Raw genomic sequence first — 11,170 nt, 5'->3', positions numbered from 1 at the left:
TTTTTTTAAATCTAAAGCTGATCTCATAGTACTTCCTGATTCTTGATAAAAGCAGACTTGTGGTAACAGTTTCCCCTTAACTAACACTGAAAAAGTATTTCCAAAAGACAGTGAAATGTTTAACATAAAACATTTTAATGCGATTCATCCACCTCCTATTAATAGAGCAATATTCTATAATATATATTTTTTAAAAAACTGATACACTATATAGGTAAGAAATTGGGCTCAAATGAGATGATATAGATCCAGTTAAATATTCCCTTCTGACCAGGATGGATTAACAGGGACTGAATTCACCATCCTGTCTGCAATAACCAAAAAACTGGACAAAATATATGAAGCCATGATTTTCAAGGCACTAGACATCAGGCAGTGAAGGACAGTGACCCCTGAGGGAAGGGGAGAAAATGAGATAAGCCCTGCAGTTGCCCCAGCTTACTGTCTTGAGAGAGTTTCCAGGGCACAGAGCAGAGAGAGGCATCGAGGAGCAGCCGAGCAAATTCCCTGAGATGGGGAGATTGAGTTGAGAGTCAGGGAGTACCAGCTCTGTGCTGCAGAATTGCAAAGGACCTTCCGCAAGTATACACCAGAGTACTGAGCAACACAGTGTATGAGGATATGTTCTTAGAAAGAAGAACCACTCGAAAAGATTAGAAGGAACAGTACCCAGTAGTCACACGGAGCCACTTGTAGAATTTGTTCCCCCCAGCCAGACTGACAAAGCTCATAATTCATGGAGCTTTGGGTAGTATATTCAGAATAGTCTTGCCTTAGTTCTCAGAAGTAGCCCTATACTGAATATTGCTTGGATCCTGCCTCACAGATCTTAAAAGCAAGATCTGAAAGGGTCATGCTGGTTCCAAGTAACTTAACAGCAGCTCTGAACACAGCTCAGGAATATTATAGAACACAAAAATATCCAGTCCCCAACAAGGTAAAATTTATATTGTCTGGAATCCAATTTAAAATTGTCAGGTAAGCCAAGAAGCAGGCAAATATGACCTATAATGCAGAGGAAAATCAATCAATTGAAACCACTCAGAACTGACATAGAATTAACATTAAAGCAGTTACTATAGCTATATTCCATATTTTAAACAGATATACAAAGATATAGAAGTTTTTACAAGACCCAAATCAAACTTCTAAAAATGAAAACTAAAATATCTGAACTAAAAATACAATTAGAAAGGATTAATGATAAATCAGAATTGTGGGAGAAAAGATTAGTGAACTTGAACATATAGCAATATAAACTACCCAAAATGAAACACAGAGTTAAAAGAGAATTTTTTTCAAGTAATTTAAGAGAGCATCTCTAAGCTGTAAGGCAACCTCAAGTGGCCTAATAAATGCCTACTAGGAGTCCTTGAAGGGAAGGAGAAAGGAGGGAACAGAGAAAACATTGCAGAAATAATGGCCACAAGCTTTCAAAATTTGATGAAAACTGTAAACCAAGAAGCTCAGCGAACCCCAAACACAAGAAACATGAAGAAAACTACACAGTGCACATCAAACTACTCAAAAGCAGTATTTAAAAAAAAAAATCTTAAGAGCAGCAGGGGATGGAGGTGGGAATTACATATAAAATTAAGAAGATTTTTTTTTTTTGATGACAGCAGATTTCTCATCAGACACAATATAAGCAGGAAGAAACTGGTCCAACATCTTTCAAGGGCTGGAAGAAAAAAAAACATCAATTTAGAATTCCATACCTAAGGAAAAAAAACTTTCCAAAACAAAGGCAAAATAAAGAAATTTTCAGATATATAAAAACTGAAAGAATTTATCACCAGCAAACTAACACTACAAGAAATGTGAAAGGAAGTCCTTCAGGAAGAAGGAAAATGAGTCCAAATGAAAATGGAAATATGAATCTATACAGAGGAATGAAGAGAAACAGAAATGGAGGTTTTCTTGCTTGTCTCTCCTAATAGAAATAACTTGCTAGAGGATTAAGGCTGCATTTTGTTTCGTTTTGTTTTGTTACTTTTTGCTCTTGTTTTGTTAGTTTTTGTTTAAGTATGATATACATAACTAAAGTACACAAAGCATAACTGAATGAAGTACTTAAACCATAGATGTATAATTGATTAATTTTTACAAATTGAACATACCCATATAACCACCACCCAAATCAAGGGATAAGTATCTCAGAAGTTCTCTTATATAGTCACTCAACCCTCATGCATAAGCTTTATCCTGACATCTATAACCATAAATTACCTGTGCCCATTTTCATATTTTATAAATGAAATTTTGCATTCAAAAATTACATTTAAATACTTCCTATATATTTCTTCTATATCATGTGATTAAATTATAAAGACATTACTATTATTTCATATCATTTTAATTTATTAATTTCATTTGCAGTGCTTTTAAATTTATTAAAGTGAAGGGAAAAGGAATTGGTTGCATTTCCCCTTTATAATTTCACTGGAAGGGGGAAAAAAACTGTTCTTTTTCACTTGGTAACCATAACCTGAGCCTGGAGCTTCCTTATTTGACAATTTTAGTTAACATGTACTCATTAGATATCCACTTCAAAATCAAGAATAGAATATGGGTAATAAAAAGTTAAGTACCTCTGAGTTCAGAAACTACACGTCTTTCAGAAATACGTAGTTTCCCAAAGGAGAAAGACTGATGAAGCAAGAGGCAAACTGAGATTCCTCCCGACTCTATCCCATTCTCCTTACCTCAGACTTGGTAGAAACTTACAGTAAATTAAACCTTCCTAGCTACATCTCTTCAGATCTAGATCCTCAGTTCCCTGCCCATGCAGGCAACAGTAAGTAAAATAATATTACATTCGGTTGACTTATTTATTGCTTTCAAAATAGTGGGTTAATAGAAAACTGGAATGGATAATTAACACACCTGCTTCAGAAGGTAGGCAGGACAAAGAAGCAAAGGGCTGGTATACAAAACTCCAGCATTGTGTTTTGCAACTTAAGATGAGGGGAACTAAAAATTGATTTCCATTAGATAGATGATCACACTTTCATAGTGGAATTACAGAGAAAATGTTTACCCTTTATAGAAGGTAACATTCAAATCTTCCCAACTTCACCACAGTTTTCTTTTTCAATGGTGGTTAGTCCCTAAAATTAGAGCTACTATTAAGGATCCCAAAGTCTGGTAATATTCTTTGAAAAAGATAGTGTGTGTATTAATTTAAACCTAAATACAAAAATTCCAAAGAGATGATGGGGTGAATTATCTATTCCCTGCACTTGCCAAGTTGAAACTGACTATGCAAATGTTTATTGCCTCATGGAAAAGATAATCCCATTTTTCTGTCTATCCATTTCTGATCCCCTACAATTGGTAACGGACTAAATGGGAAATCCTGGAATATCTCATCTTGCTACCAGCCATATAGAACAACTCAGTGACTTAATGAGGGACCTACATGGGGGAGAAATGTTTGGATTAAATTAGTGACAAATGGAAGAATGTTGAAATTGTTGCTGAGGAGAGGGTAGGCTAATAAATGGGTGTTACAGAAGGGAAAAATCTAATTTGATTGTGGTGCCTTAAGAGAAGCATAGAACAGGAGAATATTATTCTTTCTTAGCTTTGAATTAAATGCCCTTTGGGTAAAGGACTCTGTCAAAATCTCCTCTTTTATATCGCCAAGAAGTAAGCAGAATAGCCAACCCAACACACATATACATAACTTTGAAAGTGGTCTTTGTCCTCGAAATAGATGAACAGATGGAAGCTCTGACTGTAACGCTACAGAACGATACTAAGGTGTCTGACAGCCATGTCTTTTGGTTCCTATTTCATAGGATGGAGCTATTATTGAAGACCTGAGTTAGGAAGAAAACTATGGGAATGCATATCCAGTTGAATCCGAACAACACTGATTAATAATAATGTAAATGAACAGTCACATGGCCATTAATTTTGATGGTGATGGTTTAAGGAAGGAACTGGAATATGACAGTGGAAGTTCATCTTCTGCATGTTCCATCTGTCAAAACACTGTGTGTAAAAATAGCTCTTTGCCCCATCATTGTGGGTGCAAAGCTATAAAGAGGCAGAGGGACAATTGGGACATTTGGATCACTGAGAAAGGAAATGAATTTAGACTAACATTCCTGAAAATGAAAAGCCCAGAATTCTGTGTGGATGACTGTGGGAAGTACTATAGCATATCCAACCAAAGTCTGGTTAGCAGTGACAACTACTCACAGGTCCTTAGCCTGAGGGAATCAACACTGTTGTGTCCCTGGTTTATGTCCTAGTTGTAGTTAGTGCTGCATGTCAGCAACAGGTCTGGTGGATCAAACAGTTTTTGCCAGCTTGAAAATAAGAGCTGTAGGAGAATTAGGAGCTGGGCTAGGAGTAATTGATGAAGAGAAATTCACTTTTAATGAGGAATTATATTTTGAAGGAAAAGAGAAAGGTCTGGAGCAAATGGGAAACCTCCATGGTATTTTCCTCCAGGAGGAAAGACAAGGATGACAACCGAAGGGCAACAAAGGAAAATGAGCTTTGCGGTCAGAGCAGACACCAAGATAAGATGCCCAAGCTCAGTGATAGGAATGAATTTGTGTAACAGCACAGCTGGGTTCTTCGACATCTTAGATCAGATGGAGTCCGGGCTACCTGAGGCCTAATAGCCAGAGATTCTCACAGCATAGGAGACAACTGGGCTACACAGTCTGTGGAAATCTGTAATTGGAGAATGCAACCTACTGAGGTTCTCTTTAACAATGTTAGTGCCATGACCGAGGGCTCACTATTCCTTTCCCATAACATTACTCAGAGGTATTGGACAAACTTTAAATAGGGCCAGTGGGCTCTCTATGGAGAACAGATAAACCCAGCTGTGGGACACATCTCACTGGAAACCACTCTCTCTCAAACCATGAAACCAGAGAAAAGGAATTTTCCATGATATTACCATATGGTATAATATGGAAATCATAGACAAAGTTAATATTGTAGAAGCTAATAAAATTTATGGTATTACTGACATGGTTGATCAAAAGTATTCGGAAGTTAGATTATAGCCCCCTCATGATGTTATCCCTACAGGGGAGAATTGGCCTGAAAAAGATTTAGATTTGATGAATGATGATTAGTAATCTCTCTCACCCAATAGATGTATACCTTAAAATGCCGATAACTGTAAGTCAGGGAGACAAAACAATTACAAGGTTAGTCCAAACTATGAAAAAGTTTCTGCTACTCTGTGCTAATATTATTGGATTGTTCAGCTGTTTAAATCCATACCAACCCCTTGTTAGTTAATTACAGATGTTTGCAATTTGGTGAATTTTGATTGTCCCTGTAAGTATATGATGCTTTAAGGCAAGTAATTGCTGTCAAACCAAGAGTTATTACTAGATCTAAAAAGGCCTTGATCACAAGTCAGGAAGCTGGACTGTGCTGTGAGGGGTAGTTCTGCAAGACCTGGAATTGACCGGAGTTGTTCTGCTAAAGTACCTGCAAGGCACTGACCCCCAGATGAAGACATGAAATGTGCAGATTCATAGCGTTGCTTTGTGACCATGGGTCTGATAAGTTTGGGGCCAGTCTGTTCTAGCTTTCAGCATTGTTTATTGATAACCGTGAGACTGATAATTTGCATCTGGTCTCCATGAGATTTCAGAGAGTTGTGCTATTGAGGCTACGTAGCAAGAGCATGCCTATGTGGCCAGCAGGGTATAAGAAACCCCAACTGAGACTCCAGTTCTGGCTCCCTGGTTTCAAGATGTTCCATGTCAGTTGGTACTGGTCCTAGAGAGGAAGCACATACATGTGGTCCTTACAAAGACAGAATGTCTGGCTCAAAAGCCTAACTTCTCCAGGCCCCTCATTGTAAGGCAGCCTTGGGCTGTGATGCATATCTTTCCTCTGTGCTTGTGCTGTATCGGATCTCCTTCCTGCAATAAGCTGCAGATCTGTAAGCATGATTTTGGTTCCTGTGAGTCTTCTTAGTGATCAAACCCCATCTGTCACAGTTAGTGCAGTTAGATTCCAGATACTTTGAGGAAAAAAAAAATAGTTACAGCCATAATTTCTCACTCCTTATCTCCCTCCTGCCTGCCTACACACACACACACACACACACACACTCACTCACTCACTCACTCACTCACTCTTCTAGGACACATCTCTTGCCCAGCAGAAAGCAGACAGCTTAATGACATACAGTGGAAACTTGAGGCTGTCAACATTGCAAGATACAAGAAGATACTGAGACTCGATCTTTTCTATAAAGGGAAAAAGCCCAGGAAATAGAGGGACAAGGACTTTGCTAAGAGGTGGGGATGATCAAAGAAGGAAGACATCAAGGATGAGGCAGAGGAGAAAATGAAAATTAAGTCTGAGAGAGCTAGCCTTCAGTTGGGGGCACTGCTGAGGACTTATGCAGCGAGGGCTTATTCTGTGAACCCAAGAAGGCAGCATCACCAGACCAACAGTGTAATACCCAATCTACTCTGTCCACAGTACTGGCCAGACTCTACTGAAGGTTTACAATGCAGAGCTGCCTAAACCTGCATCAGGGATCAGTATGTATTCAGAACCAACAAAAGAGAAGATGAGCCCAGAGCAGGTAAGGAGCAGCAGACAAGTTGACAAGTGTCTTAGTGTGTGTTATCCCAGAAGCAGATCCTGAGGCAAGGATCTGTATAAGTATTTGAGAGGTGATTCCAAGAGTACTGGGAGGAGTGGGGAAAGGAAGAGAGCCAAGAAGGCAGCATTGAAGTTACACTTTGGCTAATGAAATCTTAATCCCACTAGGATACTCTGGAAGCCAGTATAGAACATGCTCCTCAGAGTTATTCCCGTAGCAGTGAGCAAGCAGTAAATCACCAGCCAAAGATTGCCAGGGTTTGAGGGTGGCACTAATCCTCCAGTTTTCCCAGCCTGAGGTACATATGCAATGTAGATCAGGCCACCAGAGAAAGCCGTCAGCAAGTAAGTGCAGATGCTGGCAGGCGGGACATCAGCAGGTATGAGCATTTGAGGCCCAAGAGGATAACAGACTGGGCACCAGCAACATCAGTAACAATCCCAGGGACTTTTCTGCCACAAAGAGTAATGGCAACCATCTTCCCAACTTTTACCTTTCTTAGATGGCAGCTAAGGACTCAATTTGTAGACAAAAAGTGGAGGGAGTCTGTCTCACTGGTTACACTGAGGGCTACCATGTGGGGTCTTTGAATTTGGGTGCTATGTCCAGCTGTATCATACTTTAGATTCATATCCTGGAACTGAGACACCCAGGAAGGTACCTGCCACCCCTTACCTTGTACTACCATGGACACAAACCTATTAGCAAAAAGACACCAAGGGGCAAAACTGGCCTAACTAAGGATATCAGGGTGCTCAGAATATCCTCACAGAGTGAGCAGGATATGATGGGGGTTATTGTGTTCTCAGTGCTAGAGTTGATGGTGTGATTAAATGGGTGGATCTTCCAGAGGAAAGGCCAAACTTTGTTGAGAAAACATTATGCTGGTTTTCTGTTGCAAGAGACCAAATGGCCTGCAAAGCCTGAAATATTTACTATTTGATCTTTTTACAATGTTAATCCACTATTGTGAGCAACAAGCAAGTGCCCAGACCCTAGTCAGTCTTCCATTACCTCACCCCAGAAGAGGGGATCTCAAGGAGGAGTCACGGAGATTGACTAGTCTGCCATACTGTTGTTAGGGGTGCCCCAGACCACCTTCAGGTTCAATGATTTGCTAGAAGTAGCTCAGGAAAATAGCACCAAGAAGCTGGATGGAGAACAGACTGGGGAGGGTTCTCAGCCCTGGAGAATGAGGAGCTATGCTTCCTACACATCCCAGTGGACTCCTTCCTGGACACCTATGGATGGCAAATGTTTTCAGCTGTTTTGTTCTCTGCATGATCTTTCAAAAAGCTCTTCACCAGTTTAAGGGCTGTCAGACAGAGGCAACTAGACAGCTGTGGCAGCTATAAAACTTGATGTCATTAAACAATAAGAAATCTTTAGCAGCTACTCCTTTAGAAATGCAAAAGGAATTAAGTGCACAAACTGAAAAAGCGTAAGAAAATTTAAGGCAGATTAACTTAAAAGAAAAGGAGACAAAAGGCCAATATGTGAAAAAGAATGAAAGAAGAAAAAAGCTATAAATAAAATATAAAATGTTGTCAGGAAGAAAAGAGCTTTCTCCTAGTACTTTCCCTTCATCCCTAAATGTAAACCTGCTAGGAAGTCCCTGCATGGTGGTGGTTTTAGTCTCTTTTTTGTTGAAGGAAATGGAACACAAAGTTGAAGACTGGGATGCAGAGTCCATTATCTGTTGGTTCAGATTAAGGCTCTTGCTATGTCTCTGTCAACATGAGCAAGATGAAGCTTTAACCCAATGTTCAGTTGCCTTCTGTGTACTTTTTTTCAGAGTAACTGGATGAGGCAAAGTAATGTTTATTTCTGTTCTTAATTATATAAGCATAGTTGATGAACTAAGTTAGAGAATCTAAACAGTGTCGATAGGTCTTAGGTCACTGGTCACAGTCTACCAAAAAGTTATTTCAATTCATTATTTAATAGCAAATTGCTAACTGGTATACAAAAGCCTCTAGATGCTTAAAAGTCTTGATTAAAATGTTTCAGTCATGATCTTTTGAATATTAATGTCTATGATTATAGAGCAGTCTCTGTAAATGGTTTATATTGAATGTAAACCTACGTATGGAGATTACTGATAATAGACTGTTGGTGGGATTTACTTACATATATTTATTTTATTTACAGAATTTGAATTTTTAATGTATCATAAATATTTGAAAAGAATATTTAGACATACATCAGGTGTGATAGAAAAGGAAGGGAGCTGGTACACAAGTTACAAAGACTTGACACTTCAATAAATTTAAATAAATTCAAAGAGAGTACCAAGGATAAAATTCTGAGCTTTGCACCTAACTAACTCTATGTTCACACAAGGTAAGAGAATGAAATGTAGCGAACATGATTAGTCATTATTCTTTTCCTGAATGTTATCTACTTGGCAGCCATACCCATGAAGGCAATTCCCCACAACCTAAGGCCACAAGGCAAGATCCCCAAGGCTGTTGAATTGTTTTCCCTTCCCACGTGGAATTACAAAAAACAGTGCAGATTATCATGCACAGTTCCTTAAATAAATCCCTGTTTACTTTCTGTGCCAGCCCACTCAGTGCCCCTTCACCGTCTTATCTGCAGCAGTTACTGGCATCTTGTTTACTTTTACACCTTATCTTATACTACAGACAAGTCAGCAATGTATTTATCAGCCTTTCTTTCCTTCCTCCTTCACCCTGAAGGCTCTCTAGAGTCTCCAGTTTAGAGACTAGAATTAAGAAATTGCATAAAACAAGTGCTTCATTGTTTTTTTAATAGCAAGACCTTGAAAGTTGACTAAGCATAAATACTGGCTATTTTTGAAAGGGACTTTGTAATTGTGGAAGAGTGAAAAAAAATCCTAGTGCCTCTTGGTAGTGAATTAATCATGAATAAATGCAAAGAAGAGTAAAGATTAAAGAGTGACAAATGGGGAAAATAATTCAGACTTAAAAAAAGATCATTAGCATTAATTTGTATTCCCTGAATGGGAAAAGAATCAAATGGAACTTATGTTAAGTCGTATCTCTATGTAATGTGTATTTTACCTATATATATAATTTATATATGAAATATATAAGGTATATATGTGAGATATGACATATATATATATTAGGATATATTAGAATTAGGAGTTTGAAACAAATTGCTAAAACCTATATGACCAGGTTATTGGAAGTTATCTGTTATCATACACACTCATATATTACTAAAATTTAATTTGCTAGTGTTCATTCATTAACAACTACTTCACAAGAAACAAAACCCTGTGATCTTTCTCCTATAATAGTTGCTTTATTAAGTTTTCATACCTTTTTTTCTTACAGAATAAATTACAGTTGTTAATATCTTGCTGGCACAACATTAGTACATTCGTTAAAACAAATGAAAAGAATTATATATTATGATATAATCCTACAGTAAACCCAAATCATCTTGGTTCATGTTGTAAACTGGTATTCTACTCACCTGCAGTTTATAAATGCACATACTTGTCTTTTGTTTCCAAAATACCAAAATAAAACTAAAGTAATTCCTAGCATGATTTTTATAAAATAAATTCTTCATTGGAGTATGAATTTAATCATTTTTTCTCTTATGTATGAAACTATAAAACTAGACACATATAAGATATACTTCTGAATCATTTTAAAAAGGAAACTTGAGAAATTCATAATGTTTCAAATATTAAATATCTTTCTGCTGTTAAATATGTTTCAGTGATTGATTTATAATTAAATTGAAAATGTATTTACAGAATGTACTCTACTACATGAGAAGTTTCTTATCTATATTTTATAAAACCATTGTCCAAAATGGTGACAATCACATATATCATTCTTATTTATTTTTAATTTTTTATAAAGAAATAATTCAAATACCATAAAATTTTAAAGTATACAATTCAATGGTTTTTAGTATATTTAGAAAATTGTGCAGCTGAATTCCAGAATATTTTTATCACACTAAAAAGAAATACTGTACCCATAGCAGTCACTCCCCATTCCTTCATCACCAACTACTTCTCCCTAGTCCCCAATAATTACAAATATACTGTTTGTGTCAATAGTTTTACCTGTTCTGTACATTTCATATGAATAGAATCATACACTGTGTGCTCTTCTGTGACTGGTTTCTGTCACATAGAATAATGTTTTCAAGGTTCATCCACATTGCACCATGAATATTTCATTTCTTTTTATGACTGAATAATACTCCCTTATATGGATATAACACATTTTGTTTATCCATTTATTTGTTGATGGGCTTTTGGGTTGTTTTTATTTCTGGGTTATTATGAATAATGTTGCTGTAACATTTGTTTACAAGTTTTTGTGTGGACATGTAATTTCCAGTTCTCTTGAGTTTATACCAAAGAATGGAATTGCTGGGTCAAATGGTAACTCTGTTTTCAACTTCTAGGATCTGCCAAACTATTTTCCAAAGCAGCTACACCATTTCATATTCTCATCAGCAATGCACAAGGATTCCAGTTTCTCCACATTCTAGCCAACACTAGTTATTTTTCATTATTATATTATGCTAGTGGATGTGAAGTGATTTTTC

Source organism: Camelus bactrianus, chromosome 24 (genome assembly GCF_048773025.1).
Source record: "Camelus bactrianus isolate YW-2024 breed Bactrian camel chromosome 24, ASM4877302v1, whole genome shotgun sequence".
Classification (NCBI taxonomy): domain Eukaryota; kingdom Metazoa; phylum Chordata; class Mammalia; order Artiodactyla; family Camelidae; genus Camelus; species Camelus bactrianus.
This window is presented reverse-complemented; position numbering follows the sequence as displayed.